An 18,870-nucleotide genomic window follows, 5' to 3' on the forward strand; every position below is an offset into this window, starting at 1 on the left:
ACCATAAATAAAATAAGTTAGAAGGTTACAGTCCTTCATGGTGGGGAGGTCACTGTAGCAGGAGCAGCAGGAGCTGGCCATGTTGCATCCACCCTCAAGAAGCAGAGAGAAATAAATGCCTTTTTTATGTTTACACAGTCTGTAATCCCAGTTTAGGGACCGGTGACACCCATAGTGGGAGAGTTTTTTGCACTTCAATTAGCTCCATTTAGATCATCTCTAACAGTCATGCCAAAGGCTACCTCAGTGCTTCACAGGTGTCCCCCAAGGCTTGTCTCCTAAATGATTTCAGATCTCCTCAAACTGGCAATTGAGATTAACCATCATAGTGACACTTATCATATGGAGGATTTTGGAAAGCTTATAATATATACTATGACTTTCACTTAAACTGTAAAGTATATACTGCCGCCTTCTTTTGACTTTAATGGCTTATTAAAAATATCACTTTGTTACAACTTCTGTGGTTTTTACTCTCATGACCCTTTATTTAATACTTGTATATAATGAGTAAACATTCTCATTTCCTAATACATAGACTACCAGGGAACATGACTCTCTGATTTTGCGTCTTTTATTCTTTTCCTCAAGGAGAACACCCTCATCAGTATCACAATTTTCTGTAAACAATGAGCACAAACATGCTTATAAAAATAATTATGATGTGCCATATGATATGAATGTTACTTTGGATTAAAACAATCTTTCTCTCCAGCAGTCTTATAATAGATTCCAGAATCCCTAAAGATGTAATAAGCAAATGTATTTGCAAGCATAATTTATATTTGCTAGTACTGTTCTAAATTACACACCAAATCTTGGTGTCATTTTTAAATAAGAGCCATGATCTGGAATGAACAGGACCACAGAGTTTATGTGTGTCTAAAGGGTAGGGTAGAAGCTTCATTCTAAGAAGTACTAACTTGCAGCAAGAGGGGAAGCCACCCTTATATTATCACCCAAAGTGGCCACAGAGTAAAACAGTAAGATTTTGGAACAGGGTATGGAAAGAATTTTAAGGTATGGAAAGAACTTTAAACACACATATACATTTTCTTATAATTAGAGGGCGTTGTTATATGAATCACTAAAAAAGAAATTTGGCAGAAAATATAAAATGTTTTATACCAATTGTTTCATAGACCACTTGACACACAGGAAAGATGATATGGTTTGACACAAGCCCAGAAAAGTCTCCTCACCCCAAAGTATATTTCACATATAATACCTAGAATTTCATTCTTTGATGGATACAATCCATTAAGGAAGCAGTGGCTCACCCCAAAATGTGGTTCTGATTCAAACAGGGCAGATATAGATAGCACTGAATCACAGTGTGTTCTTATGGGATTGCTCTTGCTGAATCCATTTAAGATACCAAGTGCTCTGACACAACAGGGTTAGTGGTCTATTATATGTGGTCAGCCCATCTATAACTTATCCTGGGGACTGGGTTGTGAGAGAGTTGTGTGTCTTTTAAGACTTATCTCGAGGCCCAACCCTGACCATCCAGCTTATTTATGCATACTGAAGCAGTTTACATTGGCAAGCAGAGGCCTAGAAATAAGATTTCAAAACACCCACAAATGATATTCAAAAAAATTCCAAACCCACCTTCAAGGCTAAACTTTAAAAGCAGGAGGGACAGAACTGTTAAGAACACAGCCTGCAATTGATTTAAGATCAAGGATTGAAAAGATCTTAGAATTAACCAAAGAGCTTGAAAAATGTATGAATGGTTCTCTAAAAAACGACATTTGGGAAGCTGTATTTCTGAAATACCAACTCTGGAGGTGCCAAATCAGAGGCATTTGCAATGACTAACAGATTAAGGCATCTTCATGTGAAGAACAGTGATGTAATGCATAGTTAAAGGGAGAATGCAGAGAAGACAAAGCTCTCCTTTCTCATTAGTTCTTAGGTACAACCATAAACTGGACTATCACCAGCTCCATCAGTAGGAGGCAGGTAAAGTGGCATGATGGTACCTTGCTGGAGTCACATGACCTTCATAGCTCTGTGAGTCAGTCCTCTCAAATACATACATTTATTTCACATATTTGCATTGTACCTATGTAATATGAAAATTATGGTCAGCAAGGGGTAACTGGCAAAGAAAAACAATTTAAAAACACTAAGAAGTCATAGAAAAACTAAATTTACTTTGTGTGCTATAATGTGTTTGTCAGGGGACAAATTTGGGAGTCTGTTCTCTCTCTCTCTCTCCTTCCTGTAGATCCCAGGGATTGAACTCAGGTCCTCAGGCTCTGAAGCAAGTATCTTTACCCAATAAGCCATTTTGCCAGCCTATGTACACAAAGTTCTGCTGTTTGGGTGAATTATGAATGGTTTCAAGATTCAACTAATAGGAAACACTAACATAGCACTGAACTATGTGTCATGCATTACTTGGAGAGCCTTAATATGTATTACTCAATTTAAGTATGTTTAATCCATTTTTAATACTGTGTAGTGCAGTAATGTACAGTGATATTAAATGTAGACGACTCTCTCTGCTGAAGATTCCAATGATCTTACACTGGTTTGGATGTGGAATGAAGAAGAAAAGTAGTGAAAACAAAGACAATGACCATTCTTGCAAACCACAATTTCCCACATATAACAGGACAAACATTCATTGTATGGGTTCTTAAACATTTTAATTCTTAGTATAAATGTAAAATATATTAATTACTTAACCTAAGTATGTGATAAACTATAAAATTACAATGTTTGCAGGATTGAAATTGGTGATTTTTTTCTTTAAAAATTTAAAAGTGTATTATTAGTTCATGATATATATGTATGGGCACATGCTCCACAGGGCATGTGAAGGTCAGAGGATAACAATGTAGAGTTGGTTCTCTCTGTTATATGGGCTCTGGAGTGTTCAACTTAGGTAGTGAGGCAAGAACAGCAAGCACCTTTACCAGCTAAGCCATCTGGCAGGCTCCTTCATGTCTTTCCTTTGTCTTCAGAAGTCACGAACTCAAGCTCCCACTCAGAAACTCAGCTGGCTCTGCAGCTGGAGAGGAACTACTGATTTTGAAGGAAGAGATAAGCTTGTGACTAGTGACCATGGGATTCTCAAGCTTACATTTGTGAGAATCAGGGGCCCAGAGAGAACTATTTGTTACACAGATGCTTACAGAGACTATATAGAATCTGAGATGCTGATAGGATCTGGGGACACCAGAGAAATCTACTTCCAGAATGGAGAAACCAAAAGTGCTTAGAAAGAGTATAGTTTACACTTCCACCATGATTTTTTTTAAAGTACTCATTAAAATTATTTGTTTGTAATTTTGTGTATGTGTGGGTGATTTTGAGTTGGTGTATATGAGTATAGATGTCTGCAAAGACCAGAAGAGTGTTGTAGAATAATCTTTTCATACACTGTGAAGATTTGTCACTTGGGTTGGTTTAATAAAAAGCTGAATGGCCAATACCTAGGCAGGATTTGGGGGCAGAGTGAATGCTGGGAAAATGAAGGGTGGAGAAGACAGACAAACACAGAACAAGCCGGACACACAAAATGGGATAGAGGTAAAAGCCACACGGTAGAATATAGATGAATAAAAATATGGGTTGATTTAAGTAGTAGGAGCTAGTTAGTAACAAGCCTAAGCTATTAGCCAAGGTTTCATCATTAATAAGTAGTCTTCATGTGGTTACTGGGAACTGGCAAGTGGGACAGAAAAATCTGCCTACAGAAGAGGGCATCAGCTCCCTTGGAACTGGAGCTACAGGTGGTTGTGAACCACCAGATGGATGTGGGTGCTAGGACCCAGTATCAGTTTCTCCATAAGAGCAGTATATGTTCTTAGCTGCTGATCCATCTTTCTAGCTCTTCCCTCTGAAGATCTTACAAAAGGCCACCCATGGATCTTCAGGGGGAAGCCAGCGGGGATACCCTTAATCAGAGATAGAGAGAGGATCAAATTAAGTGAGAATATAAAGTGTAAAATGACTTAAAACTTTTTAGGGGAAAAGTATCATTTCCCAAACATAAACAAACGATGCTTAAACAATGATGAGGAAGTGAAAAATAGCATGGCTAATTAGAAAAGGCAGGAGCCACGAGGGGAAATCGCTGCTCAATCTGAAACAGTAGTTTCCATTCTTTGAGGTGAAAATACTTGCAGTGCTAGGGGATGGCACAGTGGAGGAAGGGCTCAATGAGAACAAAGAAAGTTATGTACAAAAATTTAATAATGGAGCCCACTACTTTGTATGCTAACTTTAAAAATCAATGAAAAAGTAAATATATTTAATAAGAACTGTGCATGTTCATATAGTAACATGTCATATGCATACATAAATTGCCCAACAAGAACAGGGGAAAGCTAGAAGCTATACCACTACTGTTAGAGAAAATCAAGCTCATGTAGCAAATGACCCAAAGTAGTCACACCATTCCTGTCTTTGTTTCCAATGGATGATTCTTGCTTCAGCCATCAAACTTCATCCTCAGAAGCCCAGAGCATCACTGTATTTTAAAGTCCATTGGAATTGTAATGTTTCCAAGTCTAGCAAAATTGCCATCTGGGGTCTTTTCATGACAGTACACTTGAAATATCATTCCTGAGTGTCTCAACCCTTTTTGGAGAGGCAGAAGTCAGAAGTGGTGATGGGGTCACTCACATTGTTTGGACATACATGATTTTTCCTCTTTGGTATTAAAGTTTGAAGTTTGGCTGAAGCCAGTGCAGATGCCTAGGTACCCCTACCCATAAACACCTATTCATAAAAATAAAAGGAAAGGGAATGCCTTACCCTGCAAGAGAAAAAGCTACCTAGATCTCAGTTTGCTTCCTAGTCTCCCTGCTCCATCTTGGTGAGGGTGTTGTTTGTACCATTTCTCTCTGCTCAGGGAGAGACTGCAGGCAGGAAAACAGTAAGACCAGATGTGAAAGTCTGGAATACACTGACTGATTCTCAGGGCACACTGTGAGGGCTTACCCGAGCCTCTGCTGCTGGCAGGGCCTGGGGTAATGAGACTTCCACTGCACACAGAAGAACGAGCAAATCAGAACAGGAAAAAAAACCTTGACTCCAGGGAAGGAGGGCTTCAACTCCAATAAATGAGCAGATGCTGATGAGATGGAATTTACATTTCAGCACAAAGCTGCTGGCACTGGATTGTAATAAAATAAGTGTCAGACAATAAAGCAATTGGCTAACATCAACTTTTCCCTTCTGCACTTTGTGTGTATCTGTCAGAGCATCTTAATAAAAACACTAACCTTTAAATAACGACTGAGTAGAGGATACTACTTGGGTTATTCCTTATACAGGAGATATCAAAGCCAATCATTGTTCCAGATTATATGGACATGATATGGGTTGGAGACTATACATCTTGTGTCATTTAATACACTTGATTCAGACAAATTCACTTTAAAAATTTAACTATTTTTTTTTTTTTGAATTTTTGAGACAGGGTTTCTCTGTGTAACAGTCCTGGTTGACCTGGAACTCTCTCTGTAGACCAGGCTGGCCTTGAACTCACTGAGATCTGCCTGCCTCTGTTTCCCAAGTGCTGGGATTAAGAAGTGTGCTGCTGCTACCACCACCCAGCTATTGGTGTGTGTGTGTGTGTGTGTGTGTGTGTGTGTGTGTGCGTGCGTGCGTGTGTGTGTGTGTGTGTGTGTGTGTGTGTGTGTGTGTGTGTGGTGGGGTGCATGCCTGCCACAGTGCCTGTGTAGAGGTCAGAGGACAACTTTGTGGAATCAGTTGTCTCCTTCCATCTCTATATGGGCTCCAGGGCTCAAACTCAGGTTGTCACCCTTACATGTTTTTCACCCATCACACATTGCCAGACCCTCTTTTCTTTCTTCATGTAGGCATAATTTACTGTAAACTTATCTTTTCTTGCTGTATCTCAGAGATTTTTGTGGTGTTATTTCATTTTTATTTATTTCAAGATAAAAAAGGACTATAGTTTTATTTGCATCACCTCATATTTTAAATATAAAGTCCACGTGACATATGGTTTATAAAGTCACTTCACCCATCTCTGTAGTGTCTTTTCTCCTTTTAAATGGTACTAATTGATACATGTTTTTGGTGTCAAAGTTTACTCTGTGGTTTGTCTGTTGCCCATGCTTTTGCTATCATACTGAAGAAAACTGTTTAGCTCGAAGTGACAAAGGTTTGTGTTCACATTTTCTTCTAGGAGTTTTATAGACTTAGCTCTTAAAGACTCTGATCACCTTTCACTTGCATTTTGTGTGTGGTATAAGAAGGGATCAAGGTCTTTCCTTACAGATACTCTTGTCCTGGCACTTTTGGGTAAAAAACTTTGTTCTTTCTGCATCGACTCATGTTGATGCAGCCTTGTTGAAAAATCTGACCGTGAATCAAAGGTTTTAGTCTGATTCTGGATTATGGTGCATTGGTCTATGTACCTGTCTTATATCACTGTATTTTTTAGTAGTAAGTTCTTGTTATTTGTGGTGCTTGGGTAAGCATGTTGTCAGCAACATCTCTGGGCCTTGTAATAAGTTTTGAATTGGGTATTCCTGAATAGTTTCTCTTACTTGTAAGCTTGTTTGGGCTAATCTTGATCCCTTACATTTCCACATGAAACTTAGGATCATCCTGTCCAATTCTGCAAAACAAACAAAATAAAAAACCCTGTTGAATCTTGATAGGATGGCATTCAACCTGTAGTTCCCCTTCGGTCACTATTATAAACATGTTATCTCCAAAACATGATACGCTCTTCTTCCATCCTTCTTCTATCTTAGTGGATTTCTTTAATGGTGTTTGATGGTTTTCAGTGGTCACACAGAAATTATCTCAATTTCAAAATTAGATTTATTTATTTTACATGTCTGAGTGTTTCATGTGCATGTATGCATGTGTACCACGTATGTGTGCCGGGTGCTTGCAGAGGTCAGAAGAGGGTGTTGGATCCATTTGAATTGGAGTTGTAGATGGCTGTGAGCCACCATGTAGGTTCCAGGGACTAAACTCAGGTCTTCCTCAAGAGCAGAAAGTGCTTTCACCTGCTGTGCCAACTCTCCAGCCTGTGACTTAAACTTTTCTAAAGCTGTGTTTCACACCTTTCTGCATTGTAAGTTTGACTTATGTTCAGGATTTAGTGGGACCTATATTTATTCAAATCATTGCTGTGGTAGAAGTTTATAGTGGCCTTAGATGCTATTATTATAAATTTATAAAAGGTATTTAGTAATCTTTAACATCAAAGGTAGCCATATGCTTCATTGAACTATGGAGACTTCTGTGATACATTTAGTCATAAAGTCCTCTTAATGGCAGTAAAAGAACTAAGGAGTTCTTGCTAGCTCTGGCATGCTGTGTGGAATGAAATTTTGAATGGTTTATTTCTGTATTAGAGGCAAACATCTACCTTCTGGGATTGTTCACATTCCAGCATCTTGCATCTGTTGTATTTATGACAAACAAGAGAGGAGCAGTGTGTGTGTGTGTGTGTGTGTGTGTGTGTGTGTGTGTGCTGGGGGAGCCTAGTGTTTAGTCATCTGCTGATTCCATTTGGTGTTAAATTCATACTTTTCTCTAGAGTGTGAGAATGCTAATTTATTTTATGTATCATGAGTGGATTAAAGCCATTCCTAGACACATGAATATTGAAGCTTGCAAAACTAAACTGAGTTCTGCATGTGGATCATCTAGGCTTTGTGTACAGTTCTTTAATTTTGAAGACAGGGGTTCCCTCAGTTGTCCAGGCTAGCCCAAAACTTACAATTCTCTCACCTTCACCACTCCCAATAATGAAGACTATGGATGTACACCACTGTATACTTTTCTGTATTTAGTGGCCTGGACTTCATTGTCAATCATCTTCTGAAGTATAAGCATACACCACTATCTGTTAACTCCAGCTGTTGAGTAATCTTGTTGTGAGTTCATCAGCTTCCATGAGACTTTTGGTTTGAAGAAGTGATAGATTAATTTCTGAATAAATTACAATAATGGATAGGGTTTATTTTTTTCCCTCTGACAGATTGAACATGACACATAACAGAGACATTTAGAGATGAAAACAATTTTTTTGGCTTGAACACCTGGAACGAATGCCGTTCACTGTGGAAATTGTGGGTGGGTGGAGTTCAGGTTTTCACATCTCAAAGCCTAGTGAGCACACAGACTCTTCTCTCAGTTATCCTAGTCATCTACCTACACATCTAGAAATCCCGTCCCCTCTGTGAGGCATAAGCTGCCTGTGCTTTATATTTTCCAGAATAGATCTTATCCAGTTCAGCAGTTTTAACCTACTTTCTTTACTTCAGCATATAACTAACAGTTACTGGGGGAAATGGCACTTCAGGACTAGGCACTAATTTTCACTTTGTATTTTCTCATAGCAGTTCAATCCCCCCACATAGACACTTGCTGAAGCCAATCACGGCAAAATTGTTGGCCTCAGTTGTTAACATGAGGCCACCAGCTTGGCTTGTGAAAGACGTAACTGGTGTGGAGCACCATTATCTACTTTCTGTTCAAGGTCTTGCTTCCTGTTAGAGAATATGCTAGAAAGCAGGTGTTTTCTAACCATCCTAAGATTCACAGCAATAAGGTCTGAATGATTCAGTTTTATGTCTGTGTCAAAAGATGTCATTATTAGTTTTTGAAAAGAGGCCTTGTCCAGAACACTTTCAGGGGTAGTTTATAAGAAGACATCTTTAGCTTCACTTGGAACACAATTAAAATAATTCCTTTCTACAATTAGTAGATCTTACCTTTTTAAAAAATAGTTGTTAACTATAATTTTCTGAGATTGGAAATTATTTGTGGGTAACTAAATCATCATCTTTTGTTCTCACAGGGTTCTCATTTCCTTGCCGGCAGGGTATTATTAATTCAATAGGACTTGGAGCTATTCTTATGCAAAGCCCAGTCATTGGGGGTATTTGAGTATTTGGGTGAGAGATATAGTTGCGTCAGCATATAAGTACAGCAGAAAGCAATGGCTTGATGGCGTGTATTGAGTTATACTGTGGAAGTGGAGTGCATGGGTGGAGTCTGTGAGTGACAGAATGTAAGACTTCAGAGAATAAATAGAGACTTCAGAGGATAAATAGACAAGTTATAGAAGGTACAAGAGAAGATGAGAGCCCAACTTGTGCAAATGTCCCAGGAGTCTCATGTGATTGTGTGGTTGGAGAAGAGGGAAGAAGGCCAGGGGCAGATCATTTTCAAAGTAAACACTGTGAGCTTTATCATGTGTGAGCTCTAGTTATACTACTTTGTACTATTCACTGGAAAGCTGTAAAGATCAGTTTTGAATTTTAAAAAGCTGCCTCTGGTGGAATTACAGAGAAAAGAAAAGATCAATATGATAAAACAAAACAATGAAACAACAAAAAAACTTGTGTTCTTTTCATTTTACTTCACATGTCCCTATCTCCTATGTTCACATTCACACATTTTATAGGATAAATTCTCATTTGTCCCTCAAATATGTGTCCCGATAAGGACAAGGAAACAGCTACACAGTGGAGAAAAATGTAATGAGTAGAGGCTGTATCGAGGCTGTTTCTCAGGACCACACAGGCTGAAGAGGCTCAAGAAGACAAGGGAATGTATGTGTATAAGAAACCCAATGATTTCAATTTTATTCTGTTTATTCTGATTTACAAATTTAGCTATTCATCTGAAGTTTGAAAAGGTGATAAATACATGCCAATTTAAATCCCAGATCCACTGTTGCCTAAGAAGATAGCAAGAAATATTTAAGGAGACAATATGGCCTGAAGTTTGTTCATAGAACTAGATCAAGTAAGGAAACATGGGAAAGGTATTTTGCACTGAATCATTTAACCTCATTAATACCCTGGAAAGTTGGAATTATTATTCTCATTTTGTAGCCAAAGTTAGGTTAATTATTCTACTTGAAATTGCCTGTGGCTGGAGATTTTTTGAATTGGAATTCCGACCTTGTAGTTATGGTCAGCTCTTGCTATTTCCATTGTAATGAGTTTGATTTCTGCCTTGGAAATGTGCCACCTGTCTTTTTTTTCCCCCTTTGCTTATTGTAGGTTCATTAGGCCCAGGGACATGTATGTGTTATTATCTATTTTCCAATGTTTCCCAAGGTCAATTATATGCTGTGAATATAAAGTGCAGAATAGATTGAATTGGTGAGGCAAATATCAGGGCTAATATTTCAGAACAGAGGCTAGGGACTCCTTTCTTTCTTCTTTTTTTTTTTTTTCCTTCTTTTTTTAGCTTGGCCAATTAGGGTTTGAACGCTTCCAGATTAGAGGAGATAGTTTACAGTATATCTGGGCCTTGCTACTCCCTTTCACCAGTATTTGTCCTGTCCATGCTTCCTGCTTAGAATAAACACCAGAATTTGTAGCCTCAACTTCAACACCTTAAAGCAGGTATTCCAAGCTTGTTGAATTAAACTAAAAAGCCAAATGGGATTTCTCCTGGAAAAGTAACCATTAGGCAATCATTGCTAAGAGTTTACATTTGGAATGCTTCTTTGTTATGAAAAGTGGATGGAATTATTCAAGTTGATAGTGGTTATTTTCACTTTTTTTCCCCCATGCATCTCTGACATAGTTTTGTGTCATTTGAATCATTTTATGTACCACACTTTTCAGGCCTCTGTGAATTAGAGAGAAATGGGAGCCTGTCAATTTCATGAGGTTTGCATTTTTGCCTCAGGCTGACTTTAATTCAGGAGTTAGGGTCCCAGAAGGCCATACAAATCATCCACTGAATTAGTGACTCTGGGTCCTTCTTCATCTCAGAAAGTTGAAGAATGAAATCCTTGGACAAAAGAGGGAGAGTTTTAGAAAGAGGTTTGTCATAGATTTGCAGGTCTGAGCCAACCCATGGGGCAGAAAGAAGGCTGAATGCAAATATAGCATGACTGATAATAGAGTCCTGTTAATTCTGTGGAATTTTGGTAATTAGAAGGATGGGAGACACTGGGGTGAGGCATGGTGAGGTGGTCAATCTCATTGGCCCACTCATAGGTCCAGCACCTGTTCAGTGTCAGCCACATCTGTGGGTATGGCTTCCAGGCAGGGTACTCTTCCAGGAGAAGAGATAGCAAGGAGCCAGAAACCGGAACTCCCTCCTGGCATCCCTGAGCCCTTACAAGGACAGGACTGCCAAAAGGACCACTGCCATTTCTGAAATTTCAGCTTTCAGGTCCTCTGTCCTAAAAGAGCCTGGCTAGCCATCTCCAATTCCCATCCATAGATTTTGTAATTGATCTTGTTCTGTAGTTCAATTAAAGATTGTGTTTGTAATCTGAGACATTCTAGGTATGATGGTTATTTTCCTTGGTCTATTTTATGTTGAGTTACCATAGAAGGACAGTACATAAAACAATCTTTTTGTTTTTTGACAGTCTTTGAGACCAGGTGCTAAAGCTACCAACAACAGAGAGAAATAAAGTTGGATAAAACATATACTGAGACGAGACAGTCTTGAATCCCATCCACAACTGGCCTATGAATGAGAAAGCAATTGACTGTTTGGGTAAAGGGAAGCATCCTGGCTGCTCATTGGAGTTGACATTCTGAGAACAACTGCTGTGTGTGCCTTTGGAGAATTATCCATTACCCCTCCCCTTTTTGATAAATAGGCATAAAATACTTCTTACATCTCCCCATGGGACTCCTTGAGAAAGATTATCTGGAAATATGTTGAACAGGATAAATTGCTATATAATCATAAAGGATGATTAATTTGCTTGGAAACTGAGGTAGGAGACCGCTGAATCTGAAAACAGCTGTGAGATCTCATCTCAAGACACAAGCAAACAAAGGAGTGCTGATGTTTGCATAGGTGATTTATTTAACACATACCTAAGGTATGTGTTAATGACCCCAATGCATACTTTGGAAATTCACCTAATGCTATTACCCAATGGTTTTTGTTGTGATAAAGCTCATGGTGACCTTGATGGATTCCATGGCAGGCAAGGTTGACTGAGGGGGAGGGACAAACATGCCAGGCTTATAGAGTCTGAGAAGTTTAATTAGAAAGGCGGGGGTGGGGGGAAGGAAAGGGAAAAGAGATAAAGAGACACAGAGATAAAGAGTGGAAAGAAGAAAAGAGGGAGACTGCCCCAGGGGAACAGCGGGAAAGAGAGGAGCCAGCAAGAGATGGGAAAGATGGGATCTAAGAGTTGCCTTGATTTTTATTTCCCTGATGGCTAAGGATGTTGAGCACCTTCTTAAGTGTCTTTCAGCCATTTTGTATTCCTTTATTGAGAATTGTCTATTCAGTTCTATACCCCACTTTTTAATTGGATTGTTTGGTGTTTTGGTAACTAGCTTCTTGAGTTCTTTGTGTATTTTGGAAATCAGACCTCTGTCAGATGTGGGGTTGGTGAAGATCTTTTCCCAGTCTGGGCTGCTGTTTTGTCTTGTTGACTGTGTCTTTTGCCTTACAGAAGCTTTTCAGTTTGAGGAGGTCCCTTTTATTAATTGTTGATCTCAGTGTCTGTGCTACTGGTGTTACGTTCAGGAAGCTGTCTCCTGTACCAATTTGTTCAAGGGTACCTCCCACTTTCTCTTCTAAGAGGTTCAGTGTGGCTGGATTTATGTTGAGGTCTTTGATCCATTTGGACTTAAGTTTTGTGCATGGTGATAGACATAGATCTAGGTAGGAATACAAACTTTACAGTGATTTTGGAAATTAGTATGGTAGTTCCTCAGGAAAATGAGAATTAGTCTACCACAGGATCCAGAAATTTCACTTAGGCATATTTCCAAAAGATGCACATCCATGCAACAAAGACATCTGTTCAACTATGTTCATAGCAGCATTATTTGTAATAGCCAGAACCTGGAAACAACCAAGATGCCCCACAACTGAAGAATGGATAAACAAAATATGAGTACATTTACATAATGGAATACTACTCAGCACAAAAAAAAAACAAAACAAAACAAACAAACAAAAAACCAACAAACCTTGAAATTCTCAGGCAAATGAATGGAACTGGTAGAAACCATCCTGAGTGAGATAACCCCATCACAAAAAGATGAACATGGTATGTACTCACTCATATATGGACTTTAGACATAGAGCAAAGGATCACCAGTCTATAATCCATACCACCAGAAAAGCTAGGAACAAGCAGGACTTTAAGAGAGACATACCTGGTCCCCCAAAGGGGAAAGGGACAAGATCTTCAAAGCATATTGGGAGGAGGGTGGGGCAGTGATTGGAGAGGGAGTTAGGAGAAAGAGAAGGGTAGAAGAGAATATGAGGGAGCAGGAAAATTGAGTCAGGGAAATAATAGAGGAGAGCAAGAAAAGAGATACCATAATAGAGGGAGCCAATATAGTTTTGAAGAGAAATCTGGCACTAGGGAAATATCCAGAGACCTATTAGGATGACCCCAACTAACAATCTGAGCAAGAGTGGAGAGGCTACCTTAAATTCCCTTTCCTGATAATGAGATTAATGACTAATTTATATGCTATCCTAGAGCCTTCAGTAGCTGATGGAAACAGAAACACACACCCACAGGTAAATACTGAGCTGAACTCCTGGGACCCTATTGCAGACAGAGAGGAGTGACGAGCAAAGGGGTCAAGACCAGACTACAAAAACCCACAGATACAGCTGACCTGAACAAAGGGAAGCTTGTGGACCCCAGACTGATAGCTGGGAAACCATAGGACCAACCCAGATCCCCTGAATGTAGGTCTCAGTTAGAAGGCCTGGGCAGTCTATGGGATCTCTGACAGTGGAACCACGATGTATCCCTGATGCATGAAAGGACTTCGGGAGCACATTCCCCTAGGAGGGATACTCCCTTAGGCTGGATACACGAGGGAGGGCAAAGGCCCTACCCAAAGTGACTTGACAGATTTTGATGATCTCTCCTGGAAGGCCTCGACCTCCCTAGGGAGTGGTTGGGGAATGGGAGGGGGACATGAGGTATGGGAGGATGGGAGGGAGAGGGAACTGGGATCAATATGTATAATAAGAAAAAATATAAAATAAAATTTGAAAAAAAGAGTAGGAAAGAGAAGAGCAAAAAGAGAGCTTAAGTGGGTAGGCATCTTTGCTTTAAAGGGCTCCTTTGTACCTGTGTGGAGACTACAAAATCATGGACCCCTGGGCTGACCAGGGTACTGCCTGAGTGCATTCTGCCAGGTGACAGGGGCAAGCCAGCATAATGCCTGAGTCTGTACAGTTTTCCCTTTGCCTATTTGAATATTTACTACTTCTTTTATTTTCTCCTTTACTGAGTTTGACCTTTTAATGTAAAACATAATGGGCTAGCAGTGGAAGGCGTTCTCTGCAGCTTAATAATGTCTTGATTATAAAAATCTCAGAATCTCTGTTTCCTTCACAATTTTCTTGTCTTTGCTATCTGTTCTTGTTCAATATCTTCTGTCTCTCAGGTCAGTCGTGGTCAAGTATTCCCATTTCCTGATCTATGTTGGAGAAAAACACTGAAATCAGCATGCATTTGTATTGTTTTGTTGTCCAATAGGACATGAAGCTGCCCAGTGACCAATAAAGTAGTCAGCATGTGGCTGGCATCTTGGCAGAGGGAAGATGGGGGAGAGAAGCCAACCCCACAGAGAATCCAAATAGCAAAGATGACACGGGCTTTCTTGATACATGTCGTCCTAATCTCCAGAATACAAACACTGCTCTTTCTTAGGCCCTGTGCTCCTTGTTACTAGAGTGGTTTTTTATCAGCTTCAGAAGATTCATTTAAACGCCAGGAAGAGAAATGCAAGCATTTGCATGTAGCTCTGCTTTGCTGGAGCAGAGTGTCTGCTGAGGCTACATGGACAGGGAAGCAGCTTAGCACGGACTTTTCTTTGAGCCTCTGAGAGGCAGCTTTGCCACAGGGCACCCAGAATCAATCTCTGGTGTACTCTCCAGCTCTGGCCTTTCTGACAGCCAGCTCATAGAAACCTCCTTCTTTGTGTGTTTATTTCCAAGCAGTCAGATTTTTCTTTTCCCTTTTTCAAATACAATTCCTTTAGCCAGACAGAAGAAGGACTGCATATTCAGTTTTCTTATCATCCTCTTAACAAGGGAAGTGCAACCAGCAAGACGGGTCCTTGGGCAGCTTGTACCAGTGTTATTGGCTAAGAGAAAGCATGTGGTACAAATACTGGTTGTCTCTGCTAAAATGTTTGCTTCCTTCAACTTTAAGTAATCTTACAATTTTTATTACACTTATTTCTATGTTGTATGGGATTAGTGTGTGTATGTGTATGTGAATGTGTGTGTGTGTGTGTGTGTGTGTGTGTGTGTGCTGCAGCATGTATGTGGAGGTCAGAAGACAATTTGTGGGAATCTGCTCTACTTTGTAGGTCCTGGGGATCAAACTCAGGTCATTAAGCTTAGTGGCAAGGGTCTTTACCCACTGATCCTTCTTGTCAACCCTTATATCAACGTATAATTACCAATTCACAGCAGTTATTCAAGAAAATGTGTGTAGTTTACACTGCTCAAAAGTATGGAGGTTGATGAAAATTTCCAGCAGACACCGTGTACCTTGTGACTAGAAAAGGAAACAGAATTGCCAGAGTTAGATTTCTTCCTGGATCACTCCTTAAGAATAATCACTATTCTGATTCCTGGTCTAAATTCATGCTGTCTGAGTCAAAACTTTATATAGATAGAATCAAACAACACACACCCATGTGTGGGTTTTTTTTACTCTCTTGCATGTAGCATATTCTGTTGATTCTCATTACTTTGTTTCCAGTTTAGAACTGTTGGTATCAGACTGCTTTGAATATCTTTGTGTCTTTTGATGAACATATGAGCACATTTCCATAAGGATGCATCATCTCCCAGGGGCAGGATAGCTTAGTGGGACATGTATACACATTTAGTGTGGAGATAGCTGTAATTTAAGTTTAACTTTCTATGGCTTTTTTTCATATACAAATTTGTTTGAATTCTGTAGATTAAATGATATTTTCTAAAGTTTGATTTCTTGGAGTAATAATGATTCCTGAATTCTCTACCCCCCCTTGAAAGGTATCTTCTTTCCTCTCTGATTTCTTTCAAAAATATTTATTTGCTTTTATTTTATGTGTATGAGTAATTTGCGTGCATGCTTGTATAGTCTGGTGCCTACAGAGACCAGAGGAAGCCATTGCATCCCTTGTGCTGGAGTTACAGAGGGTGTATGAGCCACTATGTGAATGCTGGGAAGTGAACTGGAGTCCTCTGTAAGGGTAGCCTATGCTTTTAACCACTGAGCCATCTCTCCAGCCCCATATCTGGTTTATTTTTAATCCATTGGTCTTTTGTTTCTACAACAAAATGCATTAAATTCATATGCCTTGTATTGCTAGGAGGTAATGGGCTTCAAAATAATAAATTATATAAGCCTTTCATTGAAGAGAATGATAATGAACTGGGGAAGATAACAATGTTGACAGATATTTTTGATTTATTTCATTCAAATTTGAAAAGCTTCTTCCTTAATCTAATATTTGTAGATTTGGTAAAGAAATCCATTAATAAGCGACCAAGCTCATTCATAGCTGCTAGGTATTTTTATGATTGTTTCCAAATATAATTATATGTCTTCTCTAATACAAATCACTCATTTTAAAGGTGGGCAGACTTATATAGTATAGAAGTCATTCTGTCTTTCTAAACGGCTTCTTATGAAAAGTATAGTTATCAACAGTTTAATTGTTTTTCCCTTCTGTTACTATTTTTTTTTAATTTTCAAAATTTAAAATGTTTGAAGTTCATTCTTTTCTGATACCCATTTTAACAATTTGAACATGTTCAATATTTGTCCTTTGGGGCTAGCACATAAGGCAATTTCATTGACATCTTCAAGGAACAGTTTTGATTCCGGGTTCCCTTCCTTAGTGCAGTATTCATGCTGGCTGAAGGTGCTGCCACCTTCACACATAATATGGACCCCCAAGGAAGAGCTGATGACCCGCAGATCTCTATCTGAAATTACATCCTTACTGTAAAGTGCATTTTCACTTACATGAATGCAGTTCACCTTTTTCTTACAACACATTCTTTTCATCACATTCCCCTCTTGGTGAGTGCAATTCTGTGTTCACAGTTACTGAAGCCATTTTCTACACTGGTAAATACCTCCTACTACCAAGATCTTAGGGTTTTCAGCCCATAATTGTTGCATGGTTCTTTCCTGTAGTAATACTTTTTCATCAGAACCACCAGCCCACAAATAATGACATGGACACTTATTATCAATTATGAAAGCTTAGCCTTTAGCTTAGGCTTGTTTCCAATTAGCTCTTATAACTCAAATTAACCTACATTTTAAAATCTGCATTCTGCCACGTGTCTCATTACTTCATCTCTACACTGCATGTCCTATTTCCCCTGAGTCTCACTGGTGAGTCTGATTTTCCTCTTCCCATAGTCACTTCTCTGCCTGGAAGTCCTGCCTTTTCTTCTGCCTACCTATTGGATATCCAATTCTTTTTTACAACAGTCACAGCAACACAGCTTCACACAGTGTGCAAATATCCCATAACTCCTTCCTGTTTGGCATAGTGATTCTGTCCAGTGTTAGACATTCATTGTTACTCACCTGCAACTGGATCATTGCCTGGCCTCCCTGGCTGCAATGTCATTCTCTCTCTCTCTCTCTCTCTCTCTCTCTCTCTCTCTCTCTATATATATATATATATATATATATATATATATATGAAACAAGCTTGTTTTACATGTCAATCCAATATCCCTCACTCTCCTGTCCTCTCCACTCCCCCCCAGCCCCATTACATCCCCTTTCTGCTCCCCAGGGAGGTGATGCCTTTCATGGGGATCTTCAAAGTTTGTCATATCATTTGGAGCAGGGCAGAGGCCCTTCCCCATGTGTCTAGGCTGAGAGAGTATCCCTCTATGTGGAATGGGTTCCAAAGTCCATTCGTATATACTAGAGATAAATACTGATCCATTACCAGAGGCCCCATAGACTTCCAAGTCCTCCTAACTAACACCCACATTCAGGGAGTCTGGGTCAGTCCTGTGCTGGTTTCCCAGCTATCAGACTGGGGTCCATGAGCTCCCCCTTGTTTAGGCAATGTCATCCTCTTTAGTCTATTCAAATGGCTATTGTCAAAAAAAGACCTTTTTGAAACTGCCAAGTGATCTTGCTTTTCAGAGTTCTTTGGCCTAACGTGTCCCCTGAAGACTTTCTCAGCTGCATTTGTTACCTTCTTGCTCAAGTTTTCTCTGTTTGTAGTGTCACCCACTGTAGCACTGTAGCTGGCATGGCATGCTCCTGCCCCTTCTCCCTTCTTTCCTTCTTTCCGACTGTTGTACTCCTTTTTTTTCTTAGTGTCTTTTTCTGCACTGTTTACAGATCAGCTTCTTCTCACGGTTTATGGTTCACTTTGTTCTGAATTCCTGTATCCACAACAGCTCAGATGAACCTGGAGGACACTGTGCTAGGCAAGATCACAGACAGAATAAAAGCAAATCCCAATGATCTCATTTTTGTGAGAATTCTAAAAGTGTAAACTTTAGAAGAGTGTTTCTTGGTGGTTGTTAGGGGTAGGGCCTGAAGTTAATAAGCCTAAATTAATTAAAGGATGCAGGTTATAGTTTTAAGATATATAAGTTCTGGATATTTAATTACAGTGTGGTATGAGAGCTGGTAATAACACATTGCTTGCTTGAAGTGGACTAGAAGAAGAGTAGTTTTATACCATACACACGTGTGGTGATTAGATATGGTGAGAGTGGTAGTACTGGGTTTAATTGTAGAAACACAATGTGTGTTATGTGTGCATGAGCATAATATTGCAGTCCTTGAATATATGCTAATTTATCAATTATGCCTTCAAAAGCTTGACAGATTCCTCTAATAAACTAACTTTAACCACTTTAAATTGAAGATTTTCCTCTATGCTGTAG

Source organism: Phodopus roborovskii, unplaced genomic scaffold (genome assembly GCF_943737965.1).
Source record: "Phodopus roborovskii unplaced genomic scaffold, PHOROB, whole genome shotgun sequence".
Lineage (NCBI taxonomy): Eukaryota > Metazoa > Chordata > Mammalia > Rodentia > Cricetidae > Phodopus > Phodopus roborovskii.